This window comes from Falco naumanni, chromosome 5 (genome assembly GCF_017639655.2).
Source record: "Falco naumanni isolate bFalNau1 chromosome 5, bFalNau1.pat, whole genome shotgun sequence".
NCBI lineage: Eukaryota > Metazoa > Chordata > Aves > Falconiformes > Falconidae > Falco > Falco naumanni.
The window spans coordinates 73,222,449-73,235,417 of NC_054058.1; the positions used below are offsets into that span (position 1 = coordinate 73,222,449).

Genomic DNA, 12,969 nt, shown 5'->3' on the forward strand with positions numbered 1-12,969 from the left:
AGGCTCAAAAGGGGTGCTCGCACTGTTAAATGAAAGAAAGGAATACAAAGATAAGTACAAAGTAACCACTTAATATCTTCTAAGTTGAATAAATACAGCCTTTCATTGAGGGGAAAATTCTCTTTCAAAACGTTCTGGTGCTGCAGTTTGTAAAAGATGTGCCGTGTAGAAGCGAGAGTGACAAAACACAAAGCCAGGGCTTTTTAAGTCGGTGCTTTTCTTGTGTTTGAGCTCCTGTATTTACTGTGTCTTATTGAGCTGATAAGGTTGTCATACACACCTAATTACAATTTATCTTCTACATATATTTTGCTAGTTTTAAAAGAGAAAAAAGGAGTATGAAACCTAATGGAATCAAAAGAATACTGTATAAAAAATATTGTATAATTTCAAATATGACTCTAGATCACTTTTTAGCATAACATTACATGATTAAAACTGTTTTTGTCCCGCTGCCCACGTTTGCTAATTCCCTTCAGAATTTACCTTTACTCCCAGTCATGGTAATAGAAATTGTCAACAGGGAAACATATTCTGTAACTTTAATTATAACTATACCTATGGTTAAGTAATTCGGAATATGATGCTAGTCAACAGCATTTGCTTGTTCTACACCATCGTCTTGCTGTTGTCTTTCTTTTTTTCTCATTATTATTCCATTGAAATATGGTAGAAACAATCTATAGCACCTGTCCATCCTTCATAGTAATGTTTCCCCTTTGAAATTGAATGAGAGTGCAGATAAGGCTTGGTTCCTTTAGAAGACAGCACAACAAGTTGATGCAGGGAGAGTTGCTTTGCAAAAAGTAACAATGTAACAGGTGAAAAAGAAAACAATTTTTGGATTCTTTTTAAAGACTTGACAGCAGTGTTTTAGTTTCCTGCTAGGGATTGCAAATGGGGAAGAACAAAGAGAAGTAATCCAAATGCCCTGAATATGAAAGGTTTTAGATTTTAAGAATATTAAAAATAAGAAAAAAACCACAAACATGCAGGAGAAGAGAATAAAGGAAAGAAAAGATATTAATAACCGAAGAATTGAAGATTTGCTGATATTATGTTTTTAGCTACCTGCTTTTTCCCCATTATTTTCAGTCTCTTTTTCTCTTAGTTGAAAAGTTGATCTGAGGAAGCAGTATTTCCCAGCTGTTGTGTGAAAAATGTGCATATTCAGAGCTATATAGCTTGTGATTTCATCAACTCTTTATTGCACAATCACTTTTCTTTCAGTCGTCTGTTCCTTCTGCATCAATAAATATTTTAACGTGCTTTTACTAAAACATTCAGAAGTCCTTATCACCAATAAGTAGTATAGAAGTATGAAACATTTTTAGCAAAAAATGCTGAAGGTTTAAGCATGAAGGTTTAAGCAATGCCTGTTGGATAGAATCTCAGTCATCTGATTAATTTTGCTTCTCTGACAAGGCAAAAAGGCGCTGATATATTTACCCAACAATGTGTAGAGAATTTCAAGTGAAGGATTGTGCTGTATGAAATGGGAGCCTTATTCCTTCATTGAAAATCTGGGCAGGTGGTATAATCGCATTTGTTACTTCTTGTGTTGGAATATTTTACCGCAAAATATTGAAGACTTTTCTTTAATGAACTATTTAAGTATAGTGGTAATTGTGTCTCGATCTTTAGCTGTAAGGCTTAGCTGCTGATCGATACATTTCATTAAAATGTATAATTTTCATTGTACCATGTATTAGGGATCTATTGTTTGTTGGTACAGGATCTCATGCTCTTACTTCTAACATAGCAACTCCAAGAACTTCAATTATACACGCAGTACAGCAGATATTTTGAACTCATGAGAATATTGTTGTATATAGTACTCCTGTCACTATAACCATACTACTGCAAACATAGTACGCAAGGCACTTCTTTCTTTGTAGCTGTATATATTTATCATCCACATCTATACAGACTTGAGAAAAAAATTTACTATTAAATAAATGTAGTTTGTTTGTTTCCTGATAATGGTAGTGTAAGACTCACTTTATTTCTGCTCTTTTATCTGTACTGCATCAAAACAGAGAGTCTCAAGTTTAAAAATATGTTGTATTTTGTAGGCATACTTTTAACATAGCATGTCTTAGCAGTGTTGATGTTTTTACTGATAGTGAGTAATGTATGATATAAAGACTGCTTTCTGATGATAAACCTGTGTGTACTGATTAAAAAAGAAAAAACAACCAAGAAAACAAAACGGATATTTTAATTTTGATAAACCTACAGATGAAGCTTTTCAATATCAATGGGACTGTTTCTGTAATTACATTATTCTGGATATAGCTTAATGTCTATTTTTATTTAATTTTGTCTAATTTTCCTCCCCCACTAATTTTCTCTCTTTATCTTTTATCCTTTTTCCTCCTCTGTCACCTGTTCTGTGTGTAGATATTTAATTATACATTATATTGAAGACAGATCTGCTACTTAGATGAATTGGTGTAAAACATCTGTGGATAAAAATAGTATACATAAGGTAAAAAAAATATGCATATGAACATGTGTGTATATATATATGTATGCAGTCAGGAAATTTTTAGAAAAGAAGTTGTGTATTCCCATATTTTATTTGCATGAATCATCTCTACTGTTTCAGTGTCATTAGAAGAGTTCAGGGAAGTCTATATGAGTCACACGAATTAGGACTTGCACAATTGGGACATTTGTATTTTTGCTTTCTGCACATGGACTTAACAAGTGTAGGTCTTGCTGAGAATGTAGCTGGGCTTGTTACACAGCGTCGCTTTCTATATAAAATCAGCAACCAAACGTAGATAGGAGATATTTATGGTGTGTTCTTTTCATGTTTCTACCATTGGATTTAGGGATTTTGACACATCTCATATACATATAATCTCATTTTTAGCATAAAATCTGTGATAGAAGAATGCCAATTTTATTGCTGATGTTAATTAGAAAAGACAGCTGCATTAATGGATTGTAAAATATCAGGCTCCTTATAATGTGCAAATTGTATTTTCCAATTATTTAAAAACCTTCATTATTAGGAAAAAAAAATCTGCTGAAGAGTACCTTCAGATCAGTGAATTGGAAAGCCAAAAGATGTAGATTACTTAGAATCAGGGAAGTGCGATATCACCTCTCATTGTTTTATCAGCAGCACATGTCAGAATGCTGAACATTACAGAAGATATATAACCCCACCGATATTTTAAAAAGTGTCACTCCAATCCGTTCTTCTAGTAAAAACATACTTAAAGCTAAGTGCGAAACAGCTTGCTTATTGGTGTTGGTTTATTTTCGTGAGTGTTGCTGTATGTGTGGTGGTGAGAAATGGAAATTATTTGGATCCACAAAGCTTTTTTCTGTTTTACATATTTTAGGATGTTAATTGTGAATGTTGTGGAGGTTTTTTTGTTTGGTTGGTTGTTTGTTTCCCTCTTGGACATTTATGCTGGGGCCTTGAAATTAACAAGTTCTGTAGATTTACATGTATTAAGTATGAAAATTCAGCTGAAAACATCAAAATAGAAACTGATCATAAAAGATATAATTTCATTGAAATAAATCAGTATTGTAGAGGTTCTTGCCATCTTTCATTTTGCAGTGATGCTATTTTCAGAACTGCATTGCTCATACCCTGCAAAATGATTTTATCCAAGAATTCAGCTGCTAGAAAGAGAGCTGGAGCTTGGCAGCACATTAGTCTGAAATGTATTCATTGTTAAATAGAAGGCCTGTTGTACAGATCTTAAAAATATTTATCTAGCAGAGCATTTTAAATTGATGGAAGCATGGTCAAATTATTATTACTATAATCTTTTGTAACAAAGAAACAAAACAGACTATAGTTGCCCACTGATAACTGTGATCTAACGTGCTTATGACTTTATTCTTTTCTTCCCTTCTGTGAGAATCCTTTACCCAAGGTAGTATTATCTTCTAGACCTGTGTTTGACTTAAACTTCAGAGAGACAGGGGTTGCAGTTTAGGAGCATTTTAGGAGTTTAAGAGAAAAATTACTCTCTCCATTGCTGACAATAGTGGAAGCAGAATTGGGGCCCAGACTGTTTCGTACTTCTTTGCAGCAATGCACGAGCTTCTGATCTCTGTATGCTTGCGATGCATGTCATGCTTAGAGTGCTTATAAAGACCTTAGTGACAAAAGCTGGTATTATGGACTGCAGAAAATATTTTCTAGGGCCTTGTTAAAATATCTGCTTTAATAGAAGAAAAGATTTACCAGAACACAACTTTGGAATAAAATTGTTGGACCTATAAATTGGTATTGTTGCAGCTATAAATTGGTAGAGCCAGGTGCCATACTTGATTTATGTCTTTTCCAAATGCTGAATCAGACTTCTTGATAGAAAGAATGACAGCTCAATGTCCTTGGTGTCCCAGTAAAACGTATCTAGCACCTTGAAAATACACAGAACTTAAGAAGTACAAAATAACTGCGTTTCTACTTCCACCCTGGGCAGTGCTTGTGTGTTGTGTCTTAGATCACTCTTAGCCCATTCCTGCATCAGCTTGTTCATTCCATCTACAGCTTCTGCAAGACAGGTATCAAGGAATACTTAAATGATTTGCATTTGAGATTACAGCTCTGATTTATTTCGCTTGTTACATCTATTAAATAGCCTGACCCCACTCAACTTTTCTCAAATGTATATTGAGCAATGCTTTGTTCTGTAGAATCAGACCAGGAACCAGTTTTGGCATCAATTGTGCTGTTGCTTACTATAGCAAATTGGTCATTGCTATTACAGTGTTGTGATTCTTCTTTCCCTTCTGATTTCCAGTTGTGAAAAAGAACTGGAATCAACACTGTTTACCGAATGTGATTTTTCTGTCGAGAAGTACTGTATAATGCATACAGTAGTGATGCAGGGGTGGCTCATGCTTTAAGGTGAAAATATGCAACACTGGTAGTTGAAGTCACTCTCAACTGCTTTTACATACTTCAGTAGTGTTCATGGCTTGGATATCCTCAATTTAGGGCCAGACTATGCTGCTTGTTAGAAAAAAATTTCAGTGTAGGAGTGAAGATTTTCAAAATATGCCTCAGCAATTTTTAATAGCTAAAAATTAATGGCGCATGCCTGCAGCTATTCAGCTCGAGGGATTTGTCTTTTCCTTCTCCAGTGCTTTCCAAACTATTTTTTGACCTAATCTGGTTCTAAGCAAACTCTACGTTTCACACCTTCCTTCCTCCCAGACTTAATAAGTTTTCAGGGCGAAATGTAAAATACACTCCTTCTTTCACAAGCACACTGTGACAAGAATATGGCTCACTATTACACATAGTGTAATGCTACACTAATGATGCTAGGGAAAGGATCACAGTTTTTCACTTATTTCCCTCCTTACGACACCTTTCTCAGCACGCCAACAGTGAACCAGTGACAAAAAGCTGAATTTCCATTCCTTGTATAATTTTTGCTATTTATTTACAAAGATTCTAACAAGTTTATGAAAAAGATTGACATTACTTTGCATCAACAAATCAGCAAGCTTTTGCAGTTAATTACAGTAATTCAAAATCAGACTTTTTTTTTTTTTTTTTTTTTAATCTGAGGCAGGCCTGAAATACCCATAGAATATGAATGTGAAGTTATATTATTGCTGATTATTATAAAAAATGTTTTATTGGATTTTTCATCCTCTTCTTAAAGTATGTTCTTTCTCCCTCTCATTTGAGAGTTGGTCAGGACAGGAACTATAGTCTGACTTTGTAACAGATTTTCTACATAGTGATTTAAGCATTTTTCATTTTTTAAATTTTGAAATTTCCTGTTTCCCCAGAGCCATGAATGTTGAGCCAGGGATGCAAAAAAGACGATTTTTTAAAAGAATGTGTCCTGTGGGTTTTATGGGCTAAGAATAATATTTTGCACAGCAATCATCTTTAACATGGAGGTATATACTAGATCAGTGGTCCTTTCTGCAGCCCTCATGCATATAAAGCTTCAGTTGAAGTCTATGGGCAAAGACTCTCAAACTTATCCTTTATAATAAATTCTGATTCACTTTTGACCTGATTTGTGAAGTAAATAAGAACACGAAGGAGTTGCTGAGTCCACAGTCTTTGTATTTCTTTTTCTAGTTTTTGTTGCAACCAGATGCTAAATTATGTTAATTTTTATTTTAAGGAGAAAAGCTAGACTTGGTTCCTCCAAACAATTTTCTAACTCAAGTGCTCCTATTTCCCTGTGCCGCTCCCTAGTAGACTGGTCTAAAAGCTTAAAACATTCCCCAGCAATATAATCTCTCCCTTCCTTATCTTTACTTTATTATATTTTCCTAAGCATGGACTAAATCTTCTTTCAAGTAGGCATAAAAAGAAAGTTATAGATGTTCTCTGGGTAAGTGTGGCAGGTCTAAAGCTTAAATGAAGGCATGCCTGTTTTTCTCAACCGTTGCTTTTAATACCGCACTGCATTTTTCTTTCTGCGCTAAGGTAGTCTTAAACAAACCAGTAAAAGGGAAGTTTTCTTCGTTCTTGGAATGAGTAGAAATTTGCCACACCAGCTTGACTCTTGATTAGAAATTCAAATCTTTTTCATAGGATGAAACGAAGTTACCGTGGCTGTTATGTCAAAGAATATGAAGTGAAACATTTTGTAGTGTGAGCTGGAAAGATTGCATTTATTGATACCGCGGGAAGGAGATGAGTGGAAGTGTGAATTATAAAGTTAGGGGTTTTATTGTTCCTTCCCCCACTCTTACAGGTGAATGACTGACTGCGGCACATGTAGACTGTTGCCTTTGGAGGCGTGGCGACCTAGTTCAGGAACGGCACGGCGACCAACCCCAGGCTGCTCGGGCCATCAGCTCACAGACATGTGGTAGATGGCAAATGGCGTTTATTGATAAGTGGCGCGGCCTTATATAACTTGGGTTTACAACGTCACTTCCATCTGCTTACGTCATAAGCTAAAAGCTATTGGCTATCCGGAGAGGGGCCCTATATTTCCGTACAGCGTGACATCTTCCGGCCGCCAAGCCCTAACTACCTACATTTCCCCTCTCCCTATGCTTAACTAAACAGGCTAAAATAGTAATAATAAAAATATTTCTAAAAAAGAGTACAAATAATGATTTCACGATAACAAATATAAGGCACACTGGGCAACCGGTAATTGGGGGGTAACTGGGGGTAATGGAGTGTAACTTGGGATAAATGGGGATAACCGGGGAAAAAACTGACCAAGTACATTTTTAAAGCAGTTGTTGGTGTTCTACAAACATGATGTTAACCTTTTCTAGTTGGCTCTTGACAAAGGACATGAGCCTATTTAATATGCAGGGTCCGAAGATCAATGTCATCATGATCATTGCAATCGGTCCTATCAGGGTGGTTAGCCACGGTGAATAGTTAAACCGTGATTCAAACCACCCTTGTTGGGCTTCCCTGTCTCTTTTTCTTTGAGCCAATCTCTCTCTCAATTTGGCCATCGAGTTTCTAACCACTCCGGTGTGGTCAGCATAGAAGCAACATTCCTCTTTCAGGGCGGCACAAAGGCCTCCTTGTTGCATAAACAGGAGGTCTAATCCCCATCTATTCTGCAAAACAACCTCTGAAAGAGAGGAGAGGGATTGCTCCAAAAAGGTCATGGATTTTTTTGTAGGTCTTCATCGATGGCGGCTTGTAGTTGAGACAGGCCTCGTTGCTGGGTCACCAGGGAGGTCACTCCCGTGGCCATGCCAGCTGCTCCCAAACCAAGCAGCGTCGCTATCATTACAGCTGTCAGTACTTCTCTTTTTTGAAGTCTGCTATTAGCTTCTCCACAATAATGGTACATTTCTTCTTCTGGATGGTATAGGACTCTAGGAACAATCAGAATTTGTACACAAAAGTCAGCAGAGTCATCAAAAAGTTCAAGGGACACACAGGGGGTTACTCCCGATTGGTGGCAAATCCACATTCCGGGTGCGGATGGGATTGCCCATTTACGGGTTTTGTCAACAACAACGGTTTTTGCGCGAACAGCACTATCCCAGCTTGCTAGGGTGGTATTACCAAAACATACGCCCAGGCCCCTGACTTGTTTCAAGGTGATTCCTTTCCGTGGTGTGTCCCACCTACACTGGGTTGGACTACTGTCTGATGAATAGTCAAAAGAAGCATTGAGGGCAATGCCCTCATAGAAGGGAGGATACACGTCATAACATAACCAACAAGAACTCATGAGATCCGGGTTTGACTGATTCAGCGACTGGAAGGTGGCATCTAACACGTTAACAAATGGCTTGTTGGGCAAATGGTGAGAGTTCATGTTTGGTTGGCTTGAGGGAACTATTTGCTTGGTTGGTAAGGGATCGGTTGGAACGGGGATGGAAGTTGGCAAGCTTTCTTTTCTTTGCTGGTTATCGCTTTTGATTATGACATTGGGGCCAATCGCTGTACCGCTTTTTACTTCCTGTTTTTTAATAAAAAACAGTCCCTCCCTATCTGCGGGGAGTATTAGATACTGTAGCCAGTATCTAATGCCACAAGTTTTGCCGATAGTCCATCCCAGGTCGTTTAAGAAAATATATTGGCAGTAGACCCAATATCCCATTGGACTAGTCAAAATGTTGAGGGGAGGGGAAGGTTCAACAGCCATTAAAAGGCAAGTTTTGATTTATGATATTCTGATGTGGACTACTGGGAAAAATGGTTTATTTTGTAAACAGCTGAATGAACCCTCGCAGTAATCATTTGCCCCCGGTGTGGATTTCAATAGTCTGTTTGGTAGAGTTCTTGGGGATCCTAAATACAGCCCTGTCCTTGGCAGCAGTACTCTGTACTTTGGTGTTGCTCTGCCCTATGAGTTATGTGGATACTCAGTTTTATGAGTTTAATCCAGAAATGTGGTGGTTCGTCGTGCAGATGTTAATGCAGATGTTGCTTTTTTTGCAGTATATGGCAGACTTCTTTTAGCAGATTGAATTAGAATAAAATATAAAACATAGTGCAGTATTATTTGGTAGGTATTTAGAATAATTCCTGCAGAGATTATTGAATGTCTGTATTTTCTCTTAGCCACATATGTAATTTTATTCTTTTTACATATGGATGTAACAAGTCATTAGATTTTTTTTCAAAGACAGGTCAAAGTGACGAGACATACAGGTAGGAGTGCGTGGTGAGACAAAATGGAAATTAAGTGAAGTGAGCAAAGAGCTTTCTTGTACCATCATCTTCTGTGGAAAGTTAGCCTTCTTTAGAATGGTTAGCAGTGCCTGTATTTCCTAATGCAGTAATTATTTCTTGATCTGAGACTTTCCTCATAAATCAATTCTGTGGCACCAACTTTGGAAAAAAAAAAAAGAAAAAAAAAAGGAATAGAAATAGAAGAGGTAATAGGCTTTTTTATTTACTTGTGTTTAATCATGATATAATCTGATTTTGGTTTCTATGATGCACATCCTGAATTGTGTGTATCTTGGCTGAGCTCTTTATCGTTGTATGTCTCTATTAATATCTGCCTCATTTTGTTTTATTTGCCTTTATTATTCTTCTAATGCATTGCATTATTTCTTAAGTTTTGTACCTTACTTTTCCACACTAATTTCTGTCAGTAAACTAGAAGACTGCAGCAGTATCTTACCATTTAGTAAGGCAAGGGTTTATTGTCAAGATTAATTTGTTAGCTAATGGTTCTAAAGCTCTCTGTAGTTGATAAGTGTTGTTAAGCTGTTAAGCTTTGTTTATTAAAATGTGTGTTTGCTATATTCCCACCCTGCCTCAGAAACCAAACCTTTCCTGGATGGATAATACCACTGGTTTACCTAGTTCTCTCTTTTTTTTTTAAAAAAAAATCTTTTTAGAAAAGGTACCATCATTTCTGCTTCTTTTGGTAACTTGAGATCTGGGGAGTTAGAAGAAGTTAATTCCCAAGATCTGTACTTTTTGGATGTACACAGATTGCAAAACATAAGCTTAACAGCATTTTTAGAAACGAACAGGAGTCAGCAAAAATCTGCAGACAGTATCGTGAAAAGAAGCCAGCATATCTGACTCATGCCAATGCTGCGTGCTAGTTGCACTCCTTTGCCACGCTGCAAATCGTTGCTCCCACTGTTGAAATCACTTGGAGCTGTAGATGCCCAGTTTATCTGAAATTTGTACTGTGAATATTTTGTACTTGCTAATTAAAACAGAGGCAATAGGTGGGTACAATACTAGCCAAGGGCTCATGACACTTGAGTTCATTCACCTCATCTGCTGCCCTCTTCCTTTGCAGCACTGGCTACTGCTGGTTTTATTCCTTCTGTTCGCATTTCTAAAATGAGAATTACACTCCAGTTGTCATCCTGCTTGAATAAATGTGTTGCATATTGCAAGATGTCCTGCTTCTGTAACAAAGATGGTCATAAAAGTATGTAATTAATGCTATTTAGGTGGCTCGGCATTGATTTATTTCCATTTATGGGCTAGTAGCATGCCTAAGATGATCATCAGCAATCACTAATTACCTGATAATCACTAAGGCTGTTAAGATTTCAAGCAGGAGCAACATAGTTTTCATTGCAATTATTTTGGCTTGCCACAAACACTTAACAACAGAAGCGTAGCCCTTACCAATTTTTTTTTTTTTTTTATTTACCAAGTTACTTTTCTTGCTTTAGCATCTTTTTGGATTAGACTTTTAGCTGTTGTGAATGTATTTTGAATTATGTGGGTAGATATATAAGATGGGAGAGGATCACTAATATGTGCAGGAACATGTCTTAAGGAGATTTCACTGTGCTATACACATGGGGAAAAGCCTTGCAATAACTGAAAGCAGGATCTGGTCCTTATAGTCAGTTTTGACTGATTAGAAATACATGAAGGATTAATTGGTTTGTTGCGTGACTAAGAGTATGTCTCAGGGTATACTCTAAATGTGTCTGGAAATGATTAGGTACCCAATTTCATCCTTCTTTGCACCAGTGTAATTTCAGCAAAATGAGTATCAGTCCTGTATCATTTAAATCCTGAGAGCAAGGATGAATCCACATAAAATAATTTCTGATTAAACACATACAGGTTTCATCACAACGGAATGAGTCATCACTGTCAAGGCCTGATTTTAAAAATTATATAAAATAAAATGTAATACATGATTGTATTAGGCTGTACAGAAGGGACTAGTAAGATGTCACAAAGAAACCATGCGTGATATCAGATGTGGTCATTTGTCTTCCTTGTAAATTACAAGCTCTGACACTACTTCATTGTCCGTGCCCCACTGAGCAAGTGTCCATGTGAAAAAGAACTCCTTAATGTGCTGGAAGGCACTGAAAGATGTTCCCCCAGATTAGGAACAAACACAATTTTATGTAAGTATGGAATTGTAAGGAAGAAATACTTTCCTTTTCAAAATACTGCAACATCTAGTAACGTGCAGGAGAACTGTAAGTGGCTTTCACAAATTTACTTTTTTGTGTGTTTTTTCTTTTTCTTTTTTTCTTAAGCAATTAGTTCTAGAGCTCAGCATTGCAATTTGCAATGGTAGGAATGATAGAAGTAATTTATTTTAACCCCTCATTATGCACAACCGAATAATTAATTCATCTTTTGGTATGAAATCTTGATTTTTCAGGTAATTAGGTTTAAAATCAGTATGAAATTTACAGACAAACTTTATATTTTTTTTTTCCAGTGAAGGGTTTACTCTGAAAGATGATGTTGGTACTTTATTGGGACACAAGGTGAAATTCTGGTGTTTTGTTATTGGAAACACTTGGCGAGTATCTTTACTCATATGCTATGTAAATGTTCCTAGTATAGATACACTCTCCTAGTCTGCAGAAATTAGGATTAAAAGTACCCATTGCTTCCTTGCATGAACAGTGAGAGATACAGTTAACAAATGACCGTAAAGAATATTATAGTGGATATATAGAACAATACTTTGCTTGCAAATGTTTTGCTGATAGTGATTTTTCCATTCATAACTCCATTTATTTACAGAATGAAATACATGGCCTGCAAGGTAGTTTTGCACAAAAATGTTCTGTTATTCTTGTAGATACCCGTGCTTCTAAAAACACTTTATGTATTCCGTAGTGAAGCTTCAGCTTTGCAAGCACAGGTTAAATGTTGGTGAATAAATATTTTGTTCCACATATCTAATTACCTGGAGGTCTATTTCTTTTTAGTGAATAGTATTCTCCCATACAGTTGTCCCATTAACTCTCTGTGGGAATAATCTGTTTATAGAATAAAGTGCTTATCAGTCTTTAAAAAAAATCTACGTTAAAAGTAAGTTATCTGATTGTAAAACTAAACACTTGAAAACTAGGAAATCAAGGTATTGAAATTGCCTTATGGCCTTAAATTGTTTTTTTTAAACATCTTCATTGTGATCCCATCTTCAGTTACAAAAGCAACCGTTATTTTTTCTGCTGCAAACACATTCCATTGAGGACATGAAATAGATATACAAGGACAGAGTTATGCTTGCATGTGCTTACATATTAAAATGTAGATGAATTCTTATTTTGGTTATTTGACTTTACAGCTTTTATGATTTTGACTTAATAAGAATTTTTTTCTATAGATAATTATTCAAAATGCAACTCTAATGTAAGACTAACATGACAGATGGATTTTGTAGATAACTTTGGTAAAGCTGCAAAGGGCATACCTTGTCTCTGGCAATGAAAACCTAGTAAAAGCTTCCACTACATGGAGAGATTGCAGAAGTGTCTGTCTCTGAGAACTGAAAGTAAGGCATTAGCCAAAAGTTATTCTTTGAACCCAAAAGCTGTGGTAAGGATACCCTATGCAAAGAGAGAGTTTTAAGATATGTGTGGATGTTTTCTATTGCTAGGACACTGTTTCACTGCAGAAAGAGAAATTGCTGGCTGGTCCTGTGTGTTTTATGCCGTGTGCCTTCAGTAACTGGTACAGCCCTTCACTGGGCAGGAATTATTTATTTCCTAGCAGAGATTTTTCCTGAAAATCAACAAACAGGAAGTATCAGCAGTACAGCACAGAAATACTAACCCTCC

General features: G+C 36.4%; 1 protein-coding gene across 8 annotated transcripts in view; it reads left to right on the forward strand.

The window, feature by feature from the left end:
* Positions 1 to 12,969, forward strand: part of CACNA2D1 (calcium voltage-gated channel auxiliary subunit alpha2delta 1) — a 431,936-nt gene that overhangs the window by 2,654 nt on the left and 416,313 nt on the right. The gene's annotated exons all lie outside the window — the stretch shown is intronic.